A 22,362-nucleotide genomic window follows, 5' to 3' on the forward strand; every position below is an offset into this window, starting at 1 on the left:
TTGTCTCACTTAATTTAAATTCGAATTATTAACTAGCACTCTCGGCAACGGCCATATCACGCTGAAAACACTGGTTCTCGTCCGGTCACCGAAGTTAAGCAGCGTCGAGCGCAGTCAGTACTAGGGAACACTGCGTGCCGTTGGCTTTTTCCTTTTTGTTTCCTCTTTTAAATTCCACCAGATATGAAAAAAGCAAACATATTTTCTTTTTGTTATTGTTTTATAAAGATGAAGGTTAATTTGTCTCACTTAATTTAAATTCGAATTATTAACTACCACTCTCGGCAACGACCATATCACGCTGAAAACACCGGTTCTCGTCCGATCACCGAAGTTAAGCAGCGTCGAGCGCAGTCAGTACTTGGGGGGAGGCCACTTAGGAACACTGCTTGCCGTTAGCTTTTTCACCTTTTTTTGTCTTTTAAATTCCAATAGATATGAAAAAAGCAAACATATTTTCTTTTTGTTATTGTTTTAAAAAGATGAAGGTTAATTTGTCTCTCTTAATTTAAATTCGAATTATTAATTAGCACTCTCGGCAACGGCCATATCACGCTGAAAACACCGGTTCTCGTCCGATCACCGAAGTTAAGCAGCGTCGAGCGCAGTCAGTACTTGGGAGGGAGACCACTTAGGAACACTGCGTACCGTTAGCTTTTTCAATTTTTTTTCCTCTTTTAAATTCCAATAGATATGAAAAAAGCAAACATATTTTCTTTTTGTTATTGTTTTAAATAGATGAATGTTAATTTGCCTCACTTAATTCAAATTCGAATTATTAACTAGCACTCTCGGCAACGACCATATCACGCTGAAAACACCGGTTCTCGTCCGATCACCGAAGTTAAGCAGCGTCGAGCGCAGTCAGTACTTGGGAACACTGCGTGCCGTTGGCTTTTTCCTTTTTGTTTCCTCTTTTAAATTCCACCAGATATGAAAAAAGCAAACATATCTTCATATTATTATTCTTTTATAAATATGAAGGTTAATTTGTCTCACTTACTTTAAATTCGAATTATTAACTAGCACTCTCGGCAACGGCCATATCACGCTGAAAACACCGGTTCTCGTCCGATCACCGAAGTTAATCAGCGTCTAGCGCAGTCAGTACTTGGGAGGGAGGCCACTTAGGAACACTGCATGCCGTTAGCTTTTTCACTTTTTTTTTTGTCTTTTAAATTCCAATAGATATGAAAAAAGCAAACATATTTTCTTTTTGTTATTGTTTTATAAAGATGAAGGTTAATTTGTCTCACTTAATTTAAATTCGAAATATTAACTAGCACTCTCGGCAACGACCATATCACGCTGAAGACACCGGTTCTCGTCCGATCACCGAAGTTAATCAGCGTCGAGCGCAGTCAGTACTTGGGAGGGAGGCCACTTAGGAACACTGCATGCCGTTAGCTTTTTCACTTTTTTTTTTGTCTTTTAAATTCCAATAGATATGAAAAAAGCAAACATATTTTCTTTTTGTTATTGTTTTAAAAAGATGAAGGTTAATTTGTCTCACTTAATTTAAATTCGAAATATTAACTAGCACTCTCGGCAACGACCATATCACGCTGAAGACACCGGTTCTCGTCCGATCACCGAAGTTAAGCAGCGTCGAGCGCAGTCAGTACTAGGGAACACTGCGTGCCGTTGGCTTTTTCCTTTTTGTTTCCTCTTTTAAATTCACCAGATATGAAAAAAGCAAACATATTTTCTTTTTGTTATTGTTTTAAAAAGATGAAGGTTAATTTGTCTCACTTAATTTAAATTCAAATTATTAGCTAGCGCTCTCGGCAACGGCCATATCACGCTGAAAACACTGGTTCTCGTCCGGTCACCGAAGTTAAGCAGCGTCGAGCGCAGTCAGTACTAGGGAACACTGCGTGCCGTTGGCTTTTTCCTTTTTGTTTCCTCTTTTAAATTCCACCAGATATGAAAAAAGCAAACATATTTTCTTTTTGTTATTGTTTTATAAAGATGAAGGTTAATTTGTCTCACTTAATTTAAATTCGAATTATTAACTAGCACTCTCGGCACCGACCATATCACGCTGAAAACACCGGTTCTCGTCCGATCACCGATGTTAAGCAGCGTCGAGCGCAGTCAGTACTTGGGGGGAGGCCACTTAGGAACACTGCTTGCCGTTAGCTTTTTCACCTTTTTTTGTCTTTTAAATTCCAATAGATATGAAAAAAGCAAACATATTTTCTTTTTGTTATTGTTTTAAAAAGATGAAGGTTAATTTGTCTCTCTTAATTTAAATTCGAATTATTAATTAGCACTCTCGGCAACGGCCATATCACGCTGAAAACACCGGTTCTCGTCCGATCACCGAAGTTAAGCAGCGTCGAGCGCAGTCAGTACTTGGGAGGGAGGCCACTTAGGAACACTGCGTACCGTTAGCTTTTTCAATTTTTTTTCCTCTTTTAAATTCCAATGGATATGAAAAAAGCAAACATATTTTCTTTTTGTTATTGTTTTAAATAGATGAATGTTAATTTGCCTCACTTAATTCAAATTCGAATTATTAACTAGCACTCTCGGCAACGACCATATCACGCTGAAAACACCGGTTCTCGTCCGATCACCGAAGTTAAGCAGCGTCGAGCGCAATCAGTACTTGGGAACACTGCGTGCCGTTGGCTTTTTCCTTTTTGTTTCCTCTTTTAAATTCCACCAGATATGAAAAAAGCAAACATATCTTCATATTATTATTCTTTTATAAAGATGAAGGTCAATTTGTCTCACTTACTTTAAATTCGAATTATTAACTAGCACTCTCGGCAACGGCCATATCACGCTGAAAACACCGGTTCTCGTCCGATCACCGAAGTTAATCAGCGTCTAGCGCAGTCAGTACTTGGGAGGGAGGCCACTTAGGAACACTGCATGCCGTTAGCTTTTTCACTTTTTTTTTGTCTTTTAAATTCCAATAGATATGAAAAAAGCAAACATATTTTCTTTTTGTTATTGTTTTAAAAAGATGAAGGTTAATTTGTCTCACTTAATTTAAATTCGAAATATTAACTAGCACTCTCGGCAACGACCATATCACGCTGAAGACACCGGTTCTCGTCCGATCACCAAATTAAGCAGCGTCGAGCGCAGTCAGTACTAGGGAACACTGCGTGCCGTTGGCTTTTTCCTTTTTGTTTCCTCTTTTAAATTCCACCAGATATGAAAAAAGCAAACATATTTTCTTTTTGTTATTGTTTTAAAAAGATGAAGGTTAATTTGTCTCACTTAATTTAAATTCAAATTATTAGCTAGCGCTCTCGGCAACGGCCATATCACGCTGAAAACACTGGTTCTCGTCCGGTCACCGAAGTTAAGCAGCGTCGAGCGCAGTCAGTACTAGGGAACACTGCGTGCCATTGGCTTTTTCCTTTTTGTTTCCTCTTTTAAATTCCAACAGATATGAAAAAAGCAAACATATTTTCTTTTTGTTATTGTTTTATAAAGATGAAGGTTAATTTGTCTCACTTAATTTAAATTCGAATTATTAACTAGCACTCTCGTCAACGGCCATATCACGCTGAAAACACCGGTTCTCGTCCGATCACCGAAGTTAAGCAGCGTCGAGCGCAGTCAGTACTTGGGAGGGAGACCACTTAGGAACACTGCGTACCGTTAGCTTTTTCAATTTTTTTCCTCTTTTAAATTCCAATAGATATGAAAAAAGCAAACATATTTTCTTTTTGTTATTGTTTTAAATAGATGAATGTTAATTTGCCTCACTTAATTCAAATTCGAATTATTAACTAGCACTCTCGGCAACGACCATATCACGCTGAAAACACCGGTTCTCGTCCGATCACCGAAGTTAAGCAGCGTCGAGCGCAGTCAGTACTTGGGGGGAGGCCACTTAGGAACACTGCTTGCCGTTAGCTTTTTCACCTTTTTTTGTCTTTTAAATTCCAATAGATATGAAAAAAGCAAACATGTTTTCTTTTTGTTATTGTTTTAAAAAGATGAAGGTTAATTTGTCTCTCTTAATTTAAATTCGAATTATTAATTAGCACTCTCGTCAACGGCCATATCACGCTGAAAACACCGGTTCTCGTCCGATCACCGAAGTTAAGCAGCGTCGAGCGCAGTCAGTACTTGGGAGGGAGACCACTTAGGAACACTGCGTACCGTTAGCTTTTTCAATTTTTTTCCTCTTTTAAATTCCAATAGATATGAAAAAAGCAAACATATTTTCTTTTTGTTATTGTTTTAAATAGATGAATGTTAATTTGCCTCACTTAATTCAAATTCGAATTATTAACTAGCACTCTCGGCAACGACCATATCACGCTGAAAACACCGGTTCTCGTCCGATTACCGAAGTTAAGCAGCGTCGAGCGCAGTCAGTACTTGGGAACACTGCGTGCCGTTGGCTTTTTCCTTTTTGTTTCCTCTTTTAAATTCCACCAGATATGAAAAAAGCAAACATATCTTCATATTATTATTCTTTTATAAAGGTGAAGGTTAATTTGTCTCTCTTAATTTAAATTCGAATTATTAACTAGCACTCTCGGCAACGGCCATATCACGCTGAAAACACCGGTTCTCGTCCGATCACCGAAGTTAAGCAGCGTCGAGCGCAGTCAGTACTTGGGAACACAGCGTGCCGTTGGCTTTTTCCTTTTTGTATCCTCTTTTAAATTCCACCAGATATGAAAAAAGCAAACATATCTTCATTTTGTTATTGTTTTATAAAGATGAAGGTTAATTTGTCTCACTTACTTTAAATTCGAATTATTAACTAGCACTCTCGGCAACGGCCGTATCACGCTAAAAACACCGGTTATCGTCCGATAACCGAAGTTAATCAGCGTCGAGCGCAGTCAGTACTTGGTAGGGAGGCCACTTAGGAACACTGCTTGCCGTTAGCTTTTTCACTTTTTTTTCCTCTTTTAAATTCCTATAGATATGAAAAAAGCAAACACATTTTCTTTTTGTTATTGTTTTAAAAAGATGAAGATTAATTTGTCTCACTTAATTTAAATTCGAATTATTAACTAGCACTCTCGGCAACGGCCATATCACGCTGAAAACAACGGTTCTCGTCCGATCACCGATGTTAAGCAGCGACGAGCGCAGTCAGTACTTGGGAGGGAGACCATTTAGGAACACTGCATGCCGTTGGCCTTTTCACTTTTTTTCCTCTTTTAAATTCCTATAGATATGAGAAAAGCAAACATATTTTCTTTTTGTTATTGTTTTAAAAAGATGAAGGTTAATTTGTCTCACTTAATTTAAATTCGAATTATTAACTAGCACTCTCGGCAACGGTTATATCACGCTGAAAACACCGGTTCTCGTCCGATCACCGAAGTTAAGCAGCGTCGAGCGCAGTCAGTACTTTTGAACACTGCGTGCCGTTGGCTTTTACCTTTTTGTTTCCTCTTTTAATTTCCACCAGATATGAAAAAAGCAAACATATCTTCTTTTTGTTATTGAATTATAAAGATGAAGGTTAATTAAATTCAAATTATTATTTAGCACTGTCGGCAACGGCCATATCACGCTGAAAACAACAGTTCTCGTTCGATCACCGAAGTAAGCAGCGTCGAGCGCAGTCAGTACTTGTGAGGGAGACCACTTAGGAACACTGCGTACCGTTAGCTTTCTCAATTTTTTTCCTCTTTTAAATTCCAATAGATATAAAAAAAGCAAACATATTTTCTTTTTGTTATTGTTTTAAATAGATAAAGGTTAGTTTGTCTCACTTAATTTAGATTCGAATTATTAACTAGCACTCTCGGCAACGGCCATATCACGCTGAAAACACCGGTTCTCGTCCGATCACCGAAGTTAAGCAGCGTCGAGCGCAGTCAGTACTAGGGAACACTGCGTGCCGTTGGCTTTTTCCTTTTTGTTTCCTCTTTTAAATTCCACCAGATATGAAAAAAGCAAACATATTTTCTTTTTGTTATTGTTTTAAAAAGATGAAGGTTAATTTGTCTCACTTAATTTAAATTCAAATTATTAGCTAGCGCTCTCGGCAACGGCCATATCACGCTGAAAACACTGGTTCTTGTCCGGTCACCGAAGTTAAGCAGCGTCGAGCGCAGTCAGTACTTTAGAACACTGCGTGCCGTTGGCTTTTTCCTTTTTGTTTCCTCTTTTAATTTCCACCAGATATGAAAAAAGCAAACATATTTTCTTTTTGTTATTGTTTTAAAAAGATGAAGGTTAATTTTTCTCACTTAATTCAAATTCGAATTATTAACTAGCACTCTCGGCAACGACCATATCACGCTGAAAACACCGGTTCTCGTCCGATCACCGAAGTTAAGCAGCGTCGAGCGCAGTCAGTACTAGGGAACACTGCGTGCCGTTGGCTTTTTCCTTTTTGTTTCCTCTTTTAATTTCCACCAGATATGAAAAAAGCAAACATATTTTCTTTTTGTTATTGTTTTAAAAAGATGAAGGTTAATTTGTCTCACTTAATTTAAATTCAAATTATTAGCTAGCGCTCTCGGCAACGGCCATATCACGCTGAAAACACTGGTTCTTGTCCGGTCACCGAAGTTAAGCAGCGTCGAGCGCAGTCAGTACTTTAGAACACTGCGTGCCGTTGGCTTTTTTTTTGTTTCCTCTTTTAATTTCCACCAGATATGAAAAAAGCAAACATATCTTCTTTTTGTTATTGAATTATAAAGATGAAGGTTAATTAAATTCAAATTATTAACTAGCACTGTCGGCAACGGCCATATCACGCTGAATACACCGGTTCTCGTCCTATCACCGAAGTTAAGCAGCGTCGAGCGCAGTCAGTACTTGGGAGGGAGACCACTTAGGAACACTGCGTACCGTTAGCTTTCTCAATTTTTTTCCTCTTTTAAATTCCAATAGATATAAAAAAAGCAAACATATTTTCTTTTTGTTATTGTTTTAAATAGATAAAGGTTAGTTTGTCTCACTTAATTTAGATTCGAATTATTAACTAGCACTCTCGGCAACGGCCATATCACGCTGAAAACACCGGTTCTCGTCCGATCACCGAAGTTAAGCAGCGTCGAGCGCAGTCAGTACTTGGGAACACAGCGTGCCGTTGGCTTTTTCCTTTTTGTTTCCTCTTTTAAATTCCATCAGATATGAAAAAAGCAAACATATTTTCTTTTTGTTATTGTTTTAAAAAGATGAAGGTTAGTTTTTCTCACTTAATTCAAATTCGAATTATTAACTAGCACTCTCGGCAACGACCATATCACGCTGAAAACACCGGTTCTCGTCCGATCGCCGAAGTTAAGCAGCGTCGAGCGCAGTCAGTACTAGGGAACACTGCTTGCCGTTGGCTTTTTCCTTTTTGTTTCCTCTTTTAATTTCCACCAGATATGAAAAAAGCAAACATATCTTCTTTATGTTATTGAATTATAAAGATGAAGGTTAATGAAATTCAAATTATTAACTAGCACTGTCGGCAACGGCCATATCACGCTGAATACCACGGTTCTCGTCCGATCACCGAAGTTAAGCAGCGTCGAGCGCAGTGAGTACTTACGAGGGAGACCACTTAGGAACACTGCGTACCGTTAGCTTTCTCAATTTTTTTCCTCTTTTAAATTCCAATAGATATAAAAAAGCAAACATATTTTCTTTTTGTTATTGTTTTAAATAGATAAAGGTTAGTTTGTCTCACTTAATTTAGATTCGAATTATTAACTAGCACTCTCGGCAACGGCCATATCACGCTGAAAACACCGGTTCTCGTCCGATCACCGAAGTTAAGCAGCGTCGAGCGCAGTCAGTACTTGGGAACACAGCGTGCCGTTGGCTTTTTCCTTTTTGTTTCCTCTTTTAAATTCCACCAGATATGAAAAAAGCAAACATATTTTCTTTTTGTTATTGTTTTAAAAAGATGAAGGTTAATTTGTCTCACTTAATTCAAATTCGAATTATTAAATAGCACTCTCGGCAACGGCCATATCACGCTGAAAACACCGCTTCTCGTCCGATCACCGAAGTTAAGCAGCGTCGAGCGCAGTCAGTACTTGGGAACACAGCGTGCCGTTGGCTTTTTCCTTTTTGTTTCCTCTTTTAAATTCCACCAGATATGAAAAAAGCAAACATATCTTCATTTTGTTATTGTTTTATAATGATGAAGGTTAATTTGTCTCACTTACTTTAAATTCGAATTATTAACTAGCACTCTCGGCAACGGCCATATCACGCTGAAAACAGCGGTTCTCGTCCGATCACCGAAGTTAAGCAGCGTCGAGCGCAGTGAGTACTTACGAGGGAGACCACTTAGGAACACTGCGTACCGTTAGCTTTCTCAATTTTTTTCCTCTTTTAAATTCCAATAGATATAAAAAAGCAAACATATTTTCTTTTTGTTATTGTTTTAAATAGATAAAGGTTAGTTTGTCTCACTTAATTTAGATTCGAATTATTAACTAGCACTCTCGGCAACGGCCATATCACGCTGAAAACACCGGTTCTCGTCCGATCACCGAAGTTAAGCAGCGTCGAGCGCAGTCAGTACTTGGGAACACAGCGTGCCGTTGGCTTTTTCCTTTTTGTTTCCTCTTTTAAATTCCACCAGATATGAAAAAAGCAAACATATTTTCTTTTTGTTATTGTTTTAAAAAGATGAAGGTTAATTTGTCTCACTTAATTCAAATTCGAATTATTAAATAGCACTCTCGGCAACGGCCATATCACGCTGAAAACACCGCTTCTCGTCCGATCACCGAAGTTAAGCAGCGTCGAGCGCAGTCAGTACTTGGGAACACAGCGTGCCGTTGGCTTTTTCCTTTTTGTTTCCTCTTTTAAATTCCACCAGATATGAAAAAAGCAAACATATCTTCATTTTGTTATTGTTTTATAATGATGAAGGTTAATTTGTCTCACTTACTTTAAATTCGAATTATTAACTAGCACTCTCGGCAACGGCCATATCACGCTGAAAACAGCGGTTCTCGTCCGATCACCGAAGTTAATCAGCGTCGAGCGCAGTCAGTACTTGGGAGGGAGGCCGCTTAGGAACACTGCATGCCGTTAGCTTTTTCACTTTTTTTTTGTCTTTTAAATTCCAATAGATATGAAAAAAGCAAACATATTTTCTTTTTGTTATTGTTTTAAAAAGATGAAGGTTAATTTGTCTCAGTTAATTTAAATTCGAATTATTAACTAGCACTCTCGGCAACGACCATATCACGCTGAAAACACCGGTTCTCGTCCGATCACCGAAGTTAAGCAGCGTCGAGCGCAGTCAGTACTAGGTAACACTGCGTGCCGTTGGCTTTTTCCTTTTTGTTTCCTCTTTAAATTCCACCAGATATGAAAAAAGCAAACATATTTTCTTTTTGTTATTGTTTTAAAAAGATGAAGGTTAATTTGTCTCACTTAATTTAAATTCGAATTATTAGCTAGCGCTCTCGGCAACGGCCATATCACGCTGAAAACACTGGTTCTCGTCCGATCACCGAAGTTAAGCAGCGTCGAGCGCAGTCAGTACTTTTGAACACTGCGTGCCGTTGGCTTTTTCCTTTTTGTTTCCTCTTTTAATTTTCACCAGATATGAAAATAGCAAATATATCTACTTTTTGTTATTGTTTTATAAAGATGAAGGTTAATTAAATTCAAATTATTAACTAGCACTGTCGGCAACGGCCATATCACGCTGAATACACCGGTTCTCGTCCGATCACCGAAGTTAAGCAGCGTCGAGCGCAGTCAGTACTTGGGAGGGAGGCCACTTAGGAACACTGCTTGCCGTTAGCTTTTTCACTTTTTTTTCCTCTTTTAAATTCCTAGAGATATGAAAAAAGCAAACACATTTTCTTTTTGTTATTGTTTTAAAAAGATGAAGGTTAATTTGTCTCACTTAATTTAAATTCGAATTATTAACTAGCACTTTCGGCAACGGCCATATCACGCTGAAAACCACGGTTCTCGTCCGATCACCGAAGTTAAGCAGCGTCGAGCGCAGTCAGTACTTGGGAGGGAGACCACTTAGGAACACTGCATGCCGTTGGCTTTTTCACTTTTTTTCCTCTTTTAAATTCCTATAGATATGAAAAAAGCAAACATATTTTCTTTTTGTTATTGTTTTAAAAAGATGAAGGTTAATTTGTCTCACTTAATTTAAATTCGAATTATTAGCTAGCGCTCTCGGCAACGGCCATATCACGCTGAAAACACTGGTTCTCGTCCGATCACCGAAGTTAAGCAGCGTCGAGCGCAGTCAGTACTTTTGAACACTGCGTGCCGTTGGCTTTTTCCTTTTTGTTTCCTCTTTTAATTTTCACCAGATATGAAAATAGCAAATATATCTACTTTTTGTTATTGTTTTATAAAGATGAAGGTTAATTAAATTCAAATTATTAACTAGCACTGTCGGCAACGGCCATATCACGCTGAATACACCGGTTCTCGTCCGATCACCGAAGTTAAGCAGCGTCGAGCGCAGTCAGTACTTGGGAGGGAGGCCACTTAGGAACACTGCTTGCCGTTAGCTTTTTCACTTTTTTTTCCTCTTTTAAATTCCTAGAGATATGAAAAAAGCAAACACATTTTCTTTTTGTTATTGTTTTAAAAAGATGAAGGTTAATTTGTCTCACTTAATTTACATTCGAATTATTAACTAGCACTTTCGGCAACGGCCATATCACGCTGAAAACCACGGTTCTCGTCCGATCACCGAAGTTAAGCAGCGTCGAGCGCAGTCAGTACTTGGGAGGGAGACCACTTAGGAACACTGCATGCCGTTGGCTTTTTCACTTTTTTTCCTCTTTTAAATTCCTATAGATATGAAAAAAGCAAACATATTTTCTTTTTGTTATTGTTTTAAAAAGATGAAGGTTAATTTGTCTCAGTTAATTTAAATTCGAATTATTAACTAGCACTCTCGGCAACGACCATATCACGCTGAAAACACCGGTTCTCGTCCGATCACCGAAGTTAAGCAGCGTCGAGCGCAGTCAGTACTAGGTAACACTGCGTGCCGTTGGCTTTTTCCTTTTTGTTTCCTCTTTAAATTCCACCAGATATGAAAAAAGCAAACATATTTTCTTTTTGTTATTGTTTTAAAAAGATGAAGGTTAATTTGTCTCACTTAATTTAAATTCGAATTATTAGCTAGCGCTCTCGGCAACGGCCATATCACGCTGAAAACACTGGTTCTCGTCCGATCACCGAAGTTAAGCAGCGTCGAGCGCAGTCAGTACTTTTGAACACTGCGTGCCGTTGGCTTTTTCCTTTTTGTTTCCTCTTTTAATTTTCACCAGATATGAAAATAGCAAATATATCTTCTTTTTGTTATTGTTTTATAAAGATGAAGGTTAATTAAATTCAAATTATTAACTAGCACTGTCGGCAACGGCCATATCACGCTGAATACACCGGTTCTCGTCCGATCACCGAAGTTAAGCAGCGTCGAGCGCAGTCAGTACTTGGGAGGGAGGCCACTTAGGAACACTGCTTGCCGTTAGCTTTTTCACTTTTTTTTCCTCTTTTAAATTCCTAGAGATATGAAAAAAGCAAACACATTTTCTTTTTGTTATTGTTTTAAAAAGATGAAGGTTAATTTGTCTCACTTAATTTAAATTCGAATTATTAACTAGCACTTTCGGCAACGGCCATATCACGCTGAATACCACGGTTCTCGTCCGATCACCGAAGTTAAGCAGCGTCGAGCGCAGTCAGTACTTGCGAGGGAGACCACTTAGGAACACTGCGTACCGTTAGCTTTCTCAATTTTTTTCCTCTTTTAAATTCCAATAGATATAAAAAAGCAAACATATTTTCTTTTTGTTATTGTTTTAAATAGATAAAGGTTAGTTTGTCTCACTTAATTTAGATTCGAATTATTAACTAGCACTCTCGGCAACGGCCATATCACGCTGAAAACACCGGTTCTCGTCCGATCACCGAAGTTAAGCAGCGTCGAGCGCAGTCAGTACTTGGGAACACAGCGTGCCGTTGGCTTTTTCCTTTTTGTTTCCTCTTTTAAATTCCACCAGATATGAAAAAAGCAAACATATTTTCGTTTTGTTATTGTTTTAAAAAGATGAAGGTTAATTTGTCTCACTTAATTCAAATTCGAATTATTAACTAGCACTCTCGGCAACGGCCATATCACGCTGAAAACACCGCTTCTCGTCCGATCACCGAAGTTAAGCAGCGTCGAGCGCAGTCAGTACTTGGGAACACAGCGTGCCGTTGGCTTTTTCCTTTTTGTTTCCTCTTTTAAATTCCACCAGATATGAAAAAAGCAAACATATCTTCATTTTGTTATTGTTTTATAATGATGAAGGTTAATTTGTCTCACTTACTTTAAATTCGAATTATTAACTAGCACTCTCGGCAACGGCCATATCACGCTGAAAACAGCGGTTCTCGTCCGATCACCGAAGTTAAGCAGCGTCGAGCGCAGTCAGTACTAGGTAACACTGCGTGCCGTTGGCTTTTTCCTTTTTGTTTCCTCTTTAAATTCCACCAGATATGAAAAAAGCAAACATATTTTCTTTTTGTTATTGTTTTAAAAAGATGAAGGTTAATTTGTCTCAGTTAATTTAAATTCGAATTATTAACTAGCACTCTCGGCAACGACCATATCACGCTGAAAACACCGGTTCTCGTCCGATCACCGAAGTTAAGCAGCGTCGAGCGCAGTCAGTACTAGGTAACACTGCGTGCCGTTGGCTTTTTCCTTTTTGTTTCCTCTTTAAATTCCACCAGATATGAAAAAAGCAAACATATTTTCTTTTTGTTATTGTTTTAAAAAGATGAAGGTTAATTTGTCTCACTTAATTTAAATTCGAATTATTAGCTAGCGCTCTCGGCAACGGCCATATCACGCTGAAAACACTGGTTCTCGTCCGATCACCGAAGTTAAGCAGCGTCGAGCGCAGTCAGTACTTTTGAACACTGCGTGCCGTTGGCTTTTTCCTTTTTGTTTCCTCTTTTAATTTTCACCAGATATGAAAATAGCAAATATATCTACTTTTTGTTATTGTTTTATAAAGATGAAGGTTAATTAAATTCAAATTATTAACTAGCACTGTCGGCAACGGCCATATCACGCTGAATACACCGGTTCTCGTCCGATCACCGAAGTTAAGCAGCGTCGAGCGCAGTCAGTACTTGGGAGGGAGGCCACTTAGGAACACTGCTTGCCGTTAGCTTTTTCACTTTTTTTTCCTCTTTTAAATTCCTAGAGATATGAAAAAAGCAAACACATTTTCTTTTTGTTATTGTTTTAAAAAGATGAAGGTTAATTTGTCTCACTTAATTTAAATTCGAATTATTAACTAGCACTTTCGGCAACGGCCATATCACGCTGAAAACCACGGTTCTCGTCCGATCACCGAAGTTAAGCAGCGTCGAGCGCAGTCAGTACTTGGGAGGGAGACCACTTAGGAACACTGCATGCCGTTGGCTTTTTCACTTTTTTTCCTCTTTTAAATTCCTATAGATATGAAAAAAGCAAACATATTTTCTTTTTGTTATTGTTTTAAAAAGATGAAGGTTAATTTGTCTCACTTAATTTAAATTCGAATTATTAGCTAGCGCTCTCGGCAACGGCCATATCACGCTGAAAACACTGGTTCTCGTCCGATCACCGAAGTTAAGCAGCGTCGAGCGCAGTCAGTACTTTTGAACACTGCGTGCCGTTGGCTTTTTCCTTTTTGTTTCCTCTTTTAATTTTCACCAGATATGAAAATAGCAAATATATCTACTTTTTGTTATTGTTTTATAAAGATGAAGGTTAATTAAATTCAAATTATTAACTAGCACTGTCGGCAACGGCCATATCACGCTGAATACACCGGTTCTCGTCCGATCACCGAAGTTAAGCAGCGTCGAGCGCAGTCATTACTTGGGAGGGAGGCCACTTAGGAACACTGCTTGCCGTTAGCTTTTTCACTTTTTTTTCCTCTTTTAAATTCCTAGAGATATGAAAAAAGCAAACACATTTTCTTTTTGTTATTGTTTTAAAAAGATGAAGGTTAATTTGTCTCACTTAATTTAAATTCGAATTATTAACTAGCACTTTCGGCAACGGCCATATCACGCTGAAAACCACGGTTCTCGTCCGATCACCGAAGTTAAGCAGCGTCGAGCGCAGTCAGTACTTGGGAGGGAGACCACTTAGGAACACTGCATGCCGTTGGCTTTTTCACTTTTTTTCCTCTTTTAAATTCCTATAGATATGAAAAAAGCAAACATATTTTCTTTTTGTTATTGTTTTAAAAAGATGAAGGTTAATTTGTCTCAGTTAATTTAAATTCGAATTATTAACTAGCACTCTCGGCAACGACCATATCACGCTGAAAACACCGGTTCTCGTCCGATCACCGAAGTTAAGCAGCGTCGAGCGCAGTCAGTACTAGGTAACACTGCGTGCCGTTGGCTTTTTCCTTTTTGTTTAATCTTTAAATTCCACCAGATATGAAAAAAGCAAACATATTTTCTTTTTGTTATTGTTTTAAAAAGATGAAGGTTAATTTGTCTCACTTAATTTAAATTCGAATTATTAGCTAGCGCTCTCGGCAACGGCCATATCACGCTGAAAACACTGGTTCTCGTCCGATCACCGAAGTTAAGCAGCGTCGAGCGCAGTCAGTACTTTTGAACACTGCGTGCCGTTGGCTTTTTCCTTTTTGTTTCCTCTTTTAATTTTCACCAGATATGAAAATAGCAAATATATCTTCTTTTTGTTATTGTTTTATAAAGATGAAGGTTAATTAAATTCAAATTATTAACTAGCACTGTCGGCAACGGCCATATCACGCTGAATACACCGGTTCTCGTCCGATCACCGAAGTTAAGCAGCGTCGAGCGCAGTCAGTACTTGGGAGGGAGGCCACTTAGGAACACTGCTTGCCGTTAGCTTTTTCACTTTTTTTTCCTCTTTTAAATTCCTAGAGATATGAAAAAAGCAAACACATTTTCTTTTTGTTATTGTTTTAAAAAGATGAAGGTTAATTTGTCTCACTTAATTTAAATTCGAATTATTAACTAGCACTTTCGGCAACGGCCATATCACGCTGAATACCACGGTTCTCGTCCGATCACCGAAGTTAAGCAGCGTCGAGCGCAGTCAGTACTTGCGAGGGAGACCACTTAGGAACACTGCGTACCGTTAGCTTTCTCAATTTTTTTCCTCTTTTAAATTCCAATAGATATAAAAAAGCAAACATATTTTCTTTTTGTTATTGTTTTAAATAGATAAAGGTTAGTTTGTCTCACTTAATTTAGATTCGAATTATTAACTAGCACTCTCGGCAACGGCCATATCACGCTGAAAACACCGGTTCTCGTCCGATCACCGAAGTTAAGCAGCGTCGAGCGCAGTCAGTACTTGGGAACACAGCGTGCCGTTGGCTTTTTCCTTTTTGTTTCCTCTTTTAAATTCCACCAGATATGAAAAAAGCAAACATATTTTCTTTTTGTTATTGTTTTAAAAAGATGAAGGTTAATTTGTCTCACTTAATTCAAATTCGAATTATTAACTAGCACTCTCGGCAACGGCCATATCACGCTGAAAACACCGCTTCTCGTCCGATCACCGAAGTTAAGCAGCGTCGAGCGCAGTCAGTACTTGGGAACACAGCGTGCCGTTGGCTTTTTCCTTTTTGTTTCCTCTTTTAAATTCCACCAGATATGAAAAAAGCAAACATATCTTCATTTTGTTATTGTTTTATAATGATGAAGGTTAATTTGTCTCACTTACTTTAAATTCGAATTATTAACTAGCACTCTCGGCAACGGCCATATCACGCTGAAAACAGCGGTTCTCGTCCGATCACCGAAGTTAAGCAGCGTCGAGCGCAGTCAGTACTAGGTAACACTGCGTGCCGTTGGCTTTTTCCTTTTTGTTTCCTCTTTAAATTCCACCAGATATGAAAAAAGCAAACATATTTTCTTTTTGTTATTGTTTTAAAAAGATGAAGGTTAATTTGTCTCACTTAATTTAAATTCGAATTATTAGCTAGCGCTCTCGGCAACGGCCATATCACGCTGAAAACACTGGTTCTCGTCCGATCACCGAAGTTAAGCAGCGTCGAGCGCAGTCAGTACTTTTGAACCTTGCGTGCCGTTGGCTTTTTCCTTTTTGTTTCCTCTTTTAATTTTCACCAGATATGAAAATAGCAAATATATCTTCTTTTTGTTATTGTTTTATAAAGATGAAGGTTAATTAAATTCAAATTATTAACTAGCACTGTCGGCAACGGCCATATCACGCTGAATACACCGGTTCTCGTCCGATCACCGAAGTTAAGCAGCGTCGAGCGCAGTCAGTACTTGGGAGGGAGGCCACTTAGGAACACTGCTTGCCGTTAGCTTTTTCACTTTTTTTTCCTCTTTTAAATTCCTAGAGATATGAAAAAAGCAAACACATTTTCTTTTTGTTATTGTTTTAAAAAGATGAAGGTTAATTTGTCTCACTTAATTTAAATTCGAATTATTAACTAGCACTTTCGGCAACGGCCATATCACGCTGAAAACCACGGTTCTCGTCCGATCACCGAAGTTAAGCAGCGTCGAGCGCAGTCAGTACTTGGGAGGGAGACCACTTAGGAACACTGCATGCCGTTGGCTTTTTCACTTTTTTTCCTCTTTTAAATTCCTATAGATATGAAAAAAGCAAACATATTTTCTTTTTGTTATTGTTTTAAAAAGATGAAGGTTAATTTGTCTCACTTACTTTAAATTCGAATTATTAACTAGCACTCTCGGCAACGGCCATATCACGCTGAAAACACCGGTTCTCGTCCGATCACCGAAGTTAATCAGCGTCGAGCGCAGTCAGTACTTAAGAGGGAGGCCACTTAGGAACACTGCATGCCGTTAGCTTTTTCACTTTTTATTTGTCTTTTAAATTCCAATATATATGAAAAAAGCAAACATATTTTCTTTTTGTTATTGTTTTAAAAAGATGAAGGTTAATTTGTCTCACTTAATTTCAATTCGAATTATAAACTAGCACTCTCGGCAACGACCATATCACGCAGAAAACACCGGTTCTCGTCCGATAACCGAAGTTAAGCAGCGTCGAACGCAGTCAGTACTTGGGAACACTGCGTGCCGTTAGCTTTTTCCTTTTTGTTTCCTCTTTTAAATTCCACCAGATATGAAAAAAGCAAACATATCTTCATTTTATTATTGTTTTATAATGATGAAGGTTAATTTGTCTCACTTACTTTAAATTCGAATTATTAAGTAGCACTCTCGGCAACGGCGATATCATGCTGAAAACACCGGTTCTCGTCCGATCACCGAAGTTAAGCAGCGTCGAGCGCAGTCAGTACTTGGGAGGGAGACCACTAAGGATCACTGCGTACCGTTAGCTTTTTCAATTTTTTTTCCTCTTTTAAATTCCAATAGATATGAAAAAAGCAAACATATTTTCTTTTTGTTATTGCTTTAAATAGATGAAGGTTACTTTGTCTCACTTAATTCAAATTCGAATTATTAACTAGCACTCTCGGCAACGACCATATCACGCTGAAAACACCGGTTCTCGTCCGATCACCGAAGTTAAGCAGCGTCGAGCGCAGTCAGTACTAGGGAACACTGCGTGCCGTTGGCTTTTTCCTTTTTGTTTCCTCTTTTAAATTCCACCAGATATGAAAAAAGCAAACATATCTTCATTTTGTTATTGTTTAATAAAGATGAAAGTTAATTTGTCTCTCTTAATTTAAATTCGAATTATTAACTAGCACTCTCGGCAACGGCCATATCACGCTGAAAACACCGGTTCTCGTCCGATCACCGAAGTTAAGCAGCGTCGAGCGCAGTCAGTACTTGGGAGGGAGACCACTAAGGAACACTGCGTACCGTTAGCTTTTTCAATTTTTTTTCCTCTTTTAAATTCCAATAGATATGAAAAAAGCAAACATATTTTCTTTTTGTTATTGTTTTAAATAGATGAAGGTTACTTTGTCTCACTTAATTCAAATTCGAATTATTAACTAGCACTCTCGGCAACGACCATATCACGCTGAAAACACCGGTTCTCGTCCGATCACCGAAGTTAAGCAGCGTCGAGCGCAGTCAGTACTAGGGAACACTGCGTGCCGTTGGCTTTTTCCTTTTTGTTTCCTCTTTTAAATTCCACCAGATATGAAAAAAGCAAACATATCTTCATTTTGTTATTGTTTTATAAAGTAGAAGGTTATTTTGTCTCTCTTAATTTAAATTCGAATTATTAACTAGCACTCTCGGCAACGACCATATCACGCAGAAAACACCGGTTCTCGTCCGATAACCGAAGTTAAGCAGCGTCGAACGCAGTCAGTACTTGGGAACACTGCGTGCCGTTAGCTTTTTCCTTTTTGTTTCCTCTTTTAAATTCCACCAGATATGAAAAAAGCAAACATATCTTCATTTTATTATTGTTTTATAATGATGAAGGTTAATTTGTCTCACTTACTTTAAATTCGAATTATTAAGTAGCACTCTCGGCAACGGCGATATCATGCTGAAAACACCGGTTCTCGTCCGATCACCGAAGTTAAGCAGCGTCGAGCGCAGTCAGTACTTGGGAGGGAGACCACTAAGGAACACTGCGTACCGTTAGCTTTTTCAATTTTTTTTCCTCTTTTAAATTCCAATAGATATGAAAAAAGCAAACATATTTTCTTTTTGTTATTGCTTTAAATAGATGAAGGTTACTTTGTCTCACTTAATTCAAATTCGAATTATTAACTAGCACTCTCGGCAACGACCATATCACGCTGAAAACACCGGTTCTCGTCCGATCACCGAAGTTAAGCAGCGTCGAGCGCAGTCAGTACTAGGGAACACTGCGTGCCGTTGGCTTTTTCCTTTTTGTTTCCTCTTTTAAATTCCACCAGATATGAAAAAAGCAAACATATCTTCATTTTGTTATTGTTTAATAAAGATGAAGGTTAATTTGTCTCTCTTAATTTAAATTCGAATTATTAACTAGCACTCTCGGCAACGGCCATATCACGCTGAAAACACCGGTTCTCGTCCGATCACCGAAGTTAAGCAGCGTCGAGCGCAGTCAGTACTTGGGAGGGAGACCACTAAGGAACACTGCGTACCGTTAGCTTTTTCAATTTTTTTTCCTCTTTTAAATTCCAATAGATATGAAAAAAGCAAACATATTTTCTTTTTGTTATTGTTTTAAATAGATGAAGGTTACTTTGTCTCACTTAATTCAAATTCGAATTATTAACTAGCACTCTCGGCAACGACCATATCACGCTGAAAACACCGGTTCTCGTCCGATCACCGAAGTTAAGCAGCGTCGAGCGCAGTCAGTACTAGGGAACACTGCGTGCCGTTGGCTTTTTCCTTTTTGTTTCCTCTTTTAAATTCCACCAGATATGAAAAAAGCAAACATATCTTCATTTTGTTATTGTTTTATAAAGTAGAAGGTTATTTTGTCTCTCTTAATTTAAATTCGAATTATTAACTAGCACTCTCGGCAACGGCCATATCACGCTGAAAACACCGGTTCTCATCCGATCACCGAAGTTAAGCAGCGTCGAGCGCAGTCAGTACTTGGGAGGGAGACCACTTAGGAACACTGCGTACCGTTAGCTTTTTCAACAACCAACCTTTCGGTTAACAGCCGAACGCGCTAACCATTGCGCCACGGAAGCCCAAAAATTAAATGGTCGTCAGGTATTGTGGAAAAACTCTGACTTTTTACATCACATCTGAGACCTCACAACACTGCTCCCGGGTGGGCTCGAACCACCAACCTTTTGAATAACAGCTGAGCGCGCTAACCATTGCGCCACGGAAGCTCAGAAATTAAATGGTTGTCAGGTATTGTGGAAAAGTTATGACTTTTCACGCTACATCTGAGACCCACAACACCTCTCTTGGGTGGGCCCGAACAACCAACCTTTCGGTTAACAGCCGAACGCGCTAACCATTGCGCCACGGAAGCCCAAAAATTAAATGGTCGTCAGGTATTGTGGAAAAACTCCGACTTTTTACGTCACATCTGAGACCTCACAACACTGCTCCCTGGTGGGCTCGAACCACCAACCTTTTGAATAACAGCTGAGCGCGCTAACCATTGCGCCACGGAAGCTCAGAAATTAAATGTTTGTCAGGTATTGTGGAAAAGTTATGACTTTTCACGCTACATCTGAGACCACACAACACCTCTCCCGGGTGGGCTCGAACCACCAACCTTTCGGTTAACAGCCGAACGCGCTAACCATTGAGCCACGGAAGCTCGGAACTTAAATGATTGTCAGGTATTGTGGTAAAGTTATGACTTTTCACGCTACATCTGAAACCCCACAACACCTCTTCCGGGTGGGCTCGAACCACAAACCTTTCGGTTAACAGCCGAACGCGCTAACCACTGCGCCACGGAAGCCCAAAAATTAAATGGTCGTCAGGTAATGTGGAAAAACTCTGACTTTTTACGTCACATCTGAGACCAAACAAAACCGCTCCCGGATGGACGCGAACCACCAAGCTTGCGGTTAACAGCTAAACGCGCTAACCATTGCGCCACGGAAGCCCAAAAATTAAATGGTCGTCAGGTATTGTGGAAAAGTTATGACATTTTACGTTACATCTGAGACCCCACAACATCTCTCCCGGGTTGGCTCGAACCACCAACCTTTCGGTTAACAGCTGAACACGCTAACCATTGCGCTACGGAAGCCCAAAAATTAAACGTTCGTCAGGTATTGTGTAAAAACTCTGACTTTTTACGTCACATCTGAGACCTCACAACACAGTTCCCGGTTGGGCTCGAACCACCAACATTTCGGTTAACAGCCGAACGCGCTAACCATTGTGCCACGGAAGCCGAAAAATTAAATGGTCGTCAGGTATTGTGGAAAAACTTTGACTTATCACGCTACATCTGAGACCCCACAAAACCTCTCCGGGTGGGCTCGAACCACCAACCTTTCGGTTAACAGCTGAACGCGCTAACCATTGCGCTACGGAAGCCCAAAAATTAAACGTTCGTCAGGTATTGTGGAAAAACTCAGACTTTTTACGTCACATCTGAGACCTCACAAAACCGCTCCCGGATGGGCGCGAACCACCAACCTTGCGGTTTACAGCTAAACGCGCTAACCATTGCGCCACGGAAGCCCAAAAACTAAATGGTCGTCAGGTATTGTGGAAAAACTCTGACTTTTTACGTCACATCTGAGACCTCTCAACACAGTTCCCGGTTGGGCTCGAACCACCAACCTTGCGGTTAACAGCTAAACGCGCTAACCATTGCGCCACGGAAGGGAAGCCCAAAAATTAAATGGTCGTCAGGTATTGTGGAAAAACTCTGACTTTTTACGTCACATCTAAGACCTCACAAAACCGCTCCCGGATGGGCTCGAACCACCAACCTTTCGGTTAACAGCCGAACACGCTAACCATTGTGCCACGGAAGCCGAAAATTAAATGGTCGTCAGGTATTGTGGAAAAACTTTGACTTATCACGCTACATCTGAGACCCCACAACACCTCTCCGGGTGGGCTCGAACCACCAACCTTTCGGTTAACAGCTGAACGCGCTATCCTTTTCGTCACGGAAGCCAAAAAATTAAATGTTCGTCAGGTATTGTGGAAAAACTTTGGCATTTTACGTTACATCTGAGACCCCACAACACCTCTCCCGGGTGGGCTCGAACCACCAACCATTCGGTTAACAGCCGAACGCGCTAACCACTGCTCCACGGAAGCCCAAAATTTAAATGGTCGTCAGGTATTGTGGAAAAACTTTGACTTATCACGCTACATCTGAGACCCCACAACACCTCTCCGGGTGGGCTCGAACCACCAACCTTTCGGTTAACAGCTGAACGCGCTATCCTTTTCGTCACGGAATCCAAAAAATTAAATGTTCGTCAGGTATTGTGGAAAAACTTTGGCTTTTTACGTTACATCTGAGACCCCACAACACCTCTCCCGGGTGGGCTCTAACCACCAACCATTCGGTTAACAGCCGAACGCGCTAACCACTGCTCCACGGAAGCCCAAAATTTAAATGGTCGTCAGGTATTGTGGAAAAACTCTGACTTTTTACGTCACATCTGAGACTGACGTAAATCGTAAATTGAACTGATATACGTAGCTTTTAAGTTCCAATATTCATGGATAGGGAGAATTTATTCCTAATGCGCTAAAGTTTAAGACCACCGGCATGGACCGCTCCTATTTTTGGAGGTTCGCCCCCTCTGCTGGCGATTCCTCGACTTGGGGGCTTATAAGATACCAAGCGAGGTTGGAGTAAAAAAGGGGGGTTTTTATTTCGAGTTTTTTGGGTACTTTTTCAATAAGAAAAGACCACTCTCCATATATTTTTCGGGATGTAAAGACGTGTTGGTCGGAGTGACCGTTTTTTTGTATTAAAGTTCATGATAATTTTGTGTTTTTCGCTAACCCTTGGACTGAACCATTATTTCACCTACG

The 22,362-nt window shown here is 39.5% G+C and overlaps 3 non-coding genes and 68 pseudogenes across 3 annotated transcripts; all 71 read left to right on the forward strand.

The window, feature by feature from the left end:
* Nucleotides 1-43: 43 nt before the first annotated feature.
* On the forward strand, nucleotides 44-146 carry LOC149619700 (5S ribosomal RNA; annotated as a pseudogene).
* A 137-nt stretch (nucleotides 147-283) lies between these two features.
* Nucleotides 284-401, forward strand: LOC149619701 (5S ribosomal RNA; annotated as a pseudogene).
* A 136-nt stretch (nucleotides 402-537) lies between these two features.
* Nucleotides 538-656, forward strand: LOC149619702 (5S ribosomal RNA; annotated as a pseudogene).
* A 137-nt stretch (nucleotides 657-793) lies between these two features.
* On the forward strand, nucleotides 794-896 carry LOC149619703 (5S ribosomal RNA; annotated as a pseudogene).
* A 137-nt stretch (nucleotides 897-1,033) lies between these two features.
* Nucleotides 1,034-1,152, forward strand: LOC149619704 (5S ribosomal RNA; annotated as a pseudogene).
* A 138-nt stretch (nucleotides 1,153-1,290) lies between these two features.
* Nucleotides 1,291-1,409, forward strand: LOC149619705 (5S ribosomal RNA; annotated as a pseudogene).
* A 138-nt stretch (nucleotides 1,410-1,547) lies between these two features.
* LOC149619706 (5S ribosomal RNA) lies at nucleotides 1,548-1,650 on the forward strand (annotated as a pseudogene).
* Nucleotides 1,651-1,786: 136 nt separating this feature from the next.
* On the forward strand, nucleotides 1,787-1,889 carry LOC149619707 (5S ribosomal RNA; annotated as a pseudogene).
* Nucleotides 1,890-2,026: 137 nt separating this feature from the next.
* On the forward strand, nucleotides 2,027-2,144 carry LOC149619708 (5S ribosomal RNA; annotated as a pseudogene).
* A 136-nt stretch (nucleotides 2,145-2,280) lies between these two features.
* On the forward strand, nucleotides 2,281-2,399 carry LOC149619709 (5S ribosomal RNA; annotated as a pseudogene).
* A 137-nt stretch (nucleotides 2,400-2,536) lies between these two features.
* Nucleotides 2,537-2,639, forward strand: LOC149619710 (5S ribosomal RNA; annotated as a pseudogene).
* Nucleotides 2,640-2,776: 137 nt separating this feature from the next.
* LOC149619711 (5S ribosomal RNA) lies at nucleotides 2,777-2,895 on the forward strand (annotated as a pseudogene).
* A 376-nt stretch (nucleotides 2,896-3,271) lies between these two features.
* Nucleotides 3,272-3,374, forward strand: LOC149619712 (5S ribosomal RNA; annotated as a pseudogene).
* Nucleotides 3,375-3,511: 137 nt separating this feature from the next.
* LOC149619713 (5S ribosomal RNA) lies at nucleotides 3,512-3,630 on the forward strand. The gene has a single exon (XR_016375706.1). It is a non-coding gene; the product is annotated as a 5S ribosomal RNA (ribosomal RNA).
* Nucleotides 3,631-3,766: 136 nt separating this feature from the next.
* On the forward strand, nucleotides 3,767-3,884 carry LOC149619714 (5S ribosomal RNA; annotated as a pseudogene).
* Nucleotides 3,885-4,020: 136 nt separating this feature from the next.
* Nucleotides 4,021-4,139, forward strand: LOC149619715 (5S ribosomal RNA). Its single transcript, XR_016375583.1, has one exon. It is a non-coding gene; the product is annotated as a 5S ribosomal RNA (ribosomal RNA).
* A 136-nt stretch (nucleotides 4,140-4,275) lies between these two features.
* On the forward strand, nucleotides 4,276-4,378 carry LOC149619716 (5S ribosomal RNA; annotated as a pseudogene).
* Nucleotides 4,379-4,515: 137 nt separating this feature from the next.
* LOC149619717 (5S ribosomal RNA) lies at nucleotides 4,516-4,618 on the forward strand (annotated as a pseudogene).
* A 393-nt stretch (nucleotides 4,619-5,011) lies between these two features.
* Nucleotides 5,012-5,130, forward strand: LOC149619718 (5S ribosomal RNA; annotated as a pseudogene).
* Nucleotides 5,131-5,266: 136 nt separating this feature from the next.
* Nucleotides 5,267-5,369, forward strand: LOC149619719 (5S ribosomal RNA; annotated as a pseudogene).
* Nucleotides 5,370-5,491: 122 nt separating this feature from the next.
* LOC149619720 (5S ribosomal RNA) lies at nucleotides 5,492-5,609 on the forward strand (annotated as a pseudogene).
* Nucleotides 5,610-5,745: 136 nt separating this feature from the next.
* LOC149619721 (5S ribosomal RNA) lies at nucleotides 5,746-5,848 on the forward strand (annotated as a pseudogene).
* A 137-nt stretch (nucleotides 5,849-5,985) lies between these two features.
* On the forward strand, nucleotides 5,986-6,088 carry LOC149619722 (5S ribosomal RNA; annotated as a pseudogene).
* Nucleotides 6,089-6,225: 137 nt separating this feature from the next.
* Nucleotides 6,226-6,328, forward strand: LOC149619723 (5S ribosomal RNA; annotated as a pseudogene).
* A 137-nt stretch (nucleotides 6,329-6,465) lies between these two features.
* Nucleotides 6,466-6,568, forward strand: LOC149619724 (5S ribosomal RNA; annotated as a pseudogene).
* A 119-nt stretch (nucleotides 6,569-6,687) lies between these two features.
* On the forward strand, nucleotides 6,688-6,806 carry LOC149619725 (5S ribosomal RNA; annotated as a pseudogene).
* Nucleotides 6,807-6,942: 136 nt separating this feature from the next.
* On the forward strand, nucleotides 6,943-7,045 carry LOC149619726 (5S ribosomal RNA; annotated as a pseudogene).
* Nucleotides 7,046-7,407: 362 nt separating this feature from the next.
* LOC149619727 (5S ribosomal RNA) lies at nucleotides 7,408-7,526 on the forward strand (annotated as a pseudogene).
* Nucleotides 7,527-7,661: 135 nt separating this feature from the next.
* On the forward strand, nucleotides 7,662-7,764 carry LOC149619728 (5S ribosomal RNA; annotated as a pseudogene).
* Nucleotides 7,765-8,141: 377 nt separating this feature from the next.
* Nucleotides 8,142-8,260, forward strand: LOC149619729 (5S ribosomal RNA; annotated as a pseudogene).
* A 135-nt stretch (nucleotides 8,261-8,395) lies between these two features.
* On the forward strand, nucleotides 8,396-8,498 carry LOC149619730 (5S ribosomal RNA; annotated as a pseudogene).
* Nucleotides 8,499-8,875: 377 nt separating this feature from the next.
* On the forward strand, nucleotides 8,876-8,994 carry LOC149619731 (5S ribosomal RNA; annotated as a pseudogene).
* Nucleotides 8,995-9,131: 137 nt separating this feature from the next.
* On the forward strand, nucleotides 9,132-9,234 carry LOC149619732 (5S ribosomal RNA; annotated as a pseudogene).
* Nucleotides 9,235-9,370: 136 nt separating this feature from the next.
* Nucleotides 9,371-9,473, forward strand: LOC149619733 (5S ribosomal RNA; annotated as a pseudogene).
* Nucleotides 9,474-9,595: 122 nt separating this feature from the next.
* Nucleotides 9,596-9,714, forward strand: LOC149619734 (5S ribosomal RNA; annotated as a pseudogene).
* Nucleotides 9,715-9,851: 137 nt separating this feature from the next.
* LOC149619735 (5S ribosomal RNA) lies at nucleotides 9,852-9,970 on the forward strand (annotated as a pseudogene).
* Nucleotides 9,971-10,106: 136 nt separating this feature from the next.
* On the forward strand, nucleotides 10,107-10,209 carry LOC149619736 (5S ribosomal RNA; annotated as a pseudogene).
* Nucleotides 10,210-10,331: 122 nt separating this feature from the next.
* LOC149619737 (5S ribosomal RNA) lies at nucleotides 10,332-10,450 on the forward strand (annotated as a pseudogene).
* A 137-nt stretch (nucleotides 10,451-10,587) lies between these two features.
* On the forward strand, nucleotides 10,588-10,706 carry LOC149619738 (5S ribosomal RNA; annotated as a pseudogene).
* Nucleotides 10,707-10,842: 136 nt separating this feature from the next.
* LOC149619739 (5S ribosomal RNA) lies at nucleotides 10,843-10,945 on the forward strand (annotated as a pseudogene).
* A 136-nt stretch (nucleotides 10,946-11,081) lies between these two features.
* Nucleotides 11,082-11,184, forward strand: LOC149619740 (5S ribosomal RNA; annotated as a pseudogene).
* A 122-nt stretch (nucleotides 11,185-11,306) lies between these two features.
* Nucleotides 11,307-11,425, forward strand: LOC149619741 (5S ribosomal RNA; annotated as a pseudogene).
* A 137-nt stretch (nucleotides 11,426-11,562) lies between these two features.
* LOC149619742 (5S ribosomal RNA) lies at nucleotides 11,563-11,681 on the forward strand (annotated as a pseudogene).
* Nucleotides 11,682-11,816: 135 nt separating this feature from the next.
* LOC149619743 (5S ribosomal RNA) lies at nucleotides 11,817-11,919 on the forward strand (annotated as a pseudogene).
* A 377-nt stretch (nucleotides 11,920-12,296) lies between these two features.
* Nucleotides 12,297-12,399, forward strand: LOC149619744 (5S ribosomal RNA; annotated as a pseudogene).
* A 136-nt stretch (nucleotides 12,400-12,535) lies between these two features.
* On the forward strand, nucleotides 12,536-12,638 carry LOC149619745 (5S ribosomal RNA; annotated as a pseudogene).
* Nucleotides 12,639-12,774: 136 nt separating this feature from the next.
* On the forward strand, nucleotides 12,775-12,877 carry LOC149619746 (5S ribosomal RNA; annotated as a pseudogene).
* Nucleotides 12,878-12,999: 122 nt separating this feature from the next.
* LOC149619747 (5S ribosomal RNA) lies at nucleotides 13,000-13,118 on the forward strand (annotated as a pseudogene).
* Nucleotides 13,119-13,255: 137 nt separating this feature from the next.
* Nucleotides 13,256-13,374, forward strand: LOC149619748 (5S ribosomal RNA; annotated as a pseudogene).
* Nucleotides 13,375-13,510: 136 nt separating this feature from the next.
* Nucleotides 13,511-13,613, forward strand: LOC149619749 (5S ribosomal RNA; annotated as a pseudogene).
* Nucleotides 13,614-13,735: 122 nt separating this feature from the next.
* LOC149619750 (5S ribosomal RNA) lies at nucleotides 13,736-13,854 on the forward strand (annotated as a pseudogene).
* Nucleotides 13,855-13,991: 137 nt separating this feature from the next.
* LOC149619751 (5S ribosomal RNA) lies at nucleotides 13,992-14,110 on the forward strand (annotated as a pseudogene).
* A 136-nt stretch (nucleotides 14,111-14,246) lies between these two features.
* Nucleotides 14,247-14,349, forward strand: LOC149619752 (5S ribosomal RNA; annotated as a pseudogene).
* A 136-nt stretch (nucleotides 14,350-14,485) lies between these two features.
* Nucleotides 14,486-14,588, forward strand: LOC149619753 (5S ribosomal RNA; annotated as a pseudogene).
* Nucleotides 14,589-14,710: 122 nt separating this feature from the next.
* Nucleotides 14,711-14,829, forward strand: LOC149619754 (5S ribosomal RNA; annotated as a pseudogene).
* A 137-nt stretch (nucleotides 14,830-14,966) lies between these two features.
* Nucleotides 14,967-15,085, forward strand: LOC149619755 (5S ribosomal RNA; annotated as a pseudogene).
* A 135-nt stretch (nucleotides 15,086-15,220) lies between these two features.
* On the forward strand, nucleotides 15,221-15,323 carry LOC149619756 (5S ribosomal RNA; annotated as a pseudogene).
* Nucleotides 15,324-15,700: 377 nt separating this feature from the next.
* Nucleotides 15,701-15,803, forward strand: LOC149619757 (5S ribosomal RNA; annotated as a pseudogene).
* A 136-nt stretch (nucleotides 15,804-15,939) lies between these two features.
* Nucleotides 15,940-16,042, forward strand: LOC149619758 (5S ribosomal RNA; annotated as a pseudogene).
* A 122-nt stretch (nucleotides 16,043-16,164) lies between these two features.
* On the forward strand, nucleotides 16,165-16,283 carry LOC149619759 (5S ribosomal RNA; annotated as a pseudogene).
* Nucleotides 16,284-16,420: 137 nt separating this feature from the next.
* Nucleotides 16,421-16,539, forward strand: LOC149619760 (5S ribosomal RNA; annotated as a pseudogene).
* Nucleotides 16,540-16,675: 136 nt separating this feature from the next.
* Nucleotides 16,676-16,794, forward strand: LOC149619761 (5S ribosomal RNA; annotated as a pseudogene).
* Nucleotides 16,795-17,171: 377 nt separating this feature from the next.
* LOC149619762 (5S ribosomal RNA) lies at nucleotides 17,172-17,290 on the forward strand (annotated as a pseudogene).
* Nucleotides 17,291-17,427: 137 nt separating this feature from the next.
* On the forward strand, nucleotides 17,428-17,530 carry LOC149619763 (5S ribosomal RNA; annotated as a pseudogene).
* Nucleotides 17,531-17,667: 137 nt separating this feature from the next.
* On the forward strand, nucleotides 17,668-17,786 carry LOC149619764 (5S ribosomal RNA; annotated as a pseudogene).
* Nucleotides 17,787-17,923: 137 nt separating this feature from the next.
* On the forward strand, nucleotides 17,924-18,026 carry LOC149619765 (5S ribosomal RNA; annotated as a pseudogene).
* A 377-nt stretch (nucleotides 18,027-18,403) lies between these two features.
* Nucleotides 18,404-18,522, forward strand: LOC149619766 (5S ribosomal RNA; annotated as a pseudogene).
* A 137-nt stretch (nucleotides 18,523-18,659) lies between these two features.
* Nucleotides 18,660-18,762, forward strand: LOC149619767 (5S ribosomal RNA; annotated as a pseudogene).
* Nucleotides 18,763-18,899: 137 nt separating this feature from the next.
* LOC149619768 (5S ribosomal RNA) lies at nucleotides 18,900-19,018 on the forward strand (annotated as a pseudogene).
* A 137-nt stretch (nucleotides 19,019-19,155) lies between these two features.
* Nucleotides 19,156-19,258, forward strand: LOC149619769 (5S ribosomal RNA; annotated as a pseudogene).
* A 137-nt stretch (nucleotides 19,259-19,395) lies between these two features.
* Nucleotides 19,396-19,514, forward strand: LOC149619770 (5S ribosomal RNA). Its single transcript, XR_016375595.1, has one exon. It is a non-coding gene; the product is annotated as a 5S ribosomal RNA (ribosomal RNA).
* The last annotated feature ends 2,848 nt before the right edge of the window (nucleotides 19,515-22,362 follow it).

This window comes from Phalangium opilio, unplaced genomic scaffold, assembly GCF_054372755.1.
Source record: "Phalangium opilio isolate 3A_F unplaced genomic scaffold, DU_Popi_V2 ptg000209l_1, whole genome shotgun sequence".
In the NCBI taxonomy this organism is placed as follows: domain Eukaryota; kingdom Metazoa; phylum Arthropoda; class Arachnida; order Opiliones; family Phalangiidae; genus Phalangium; species Phalangium opilio.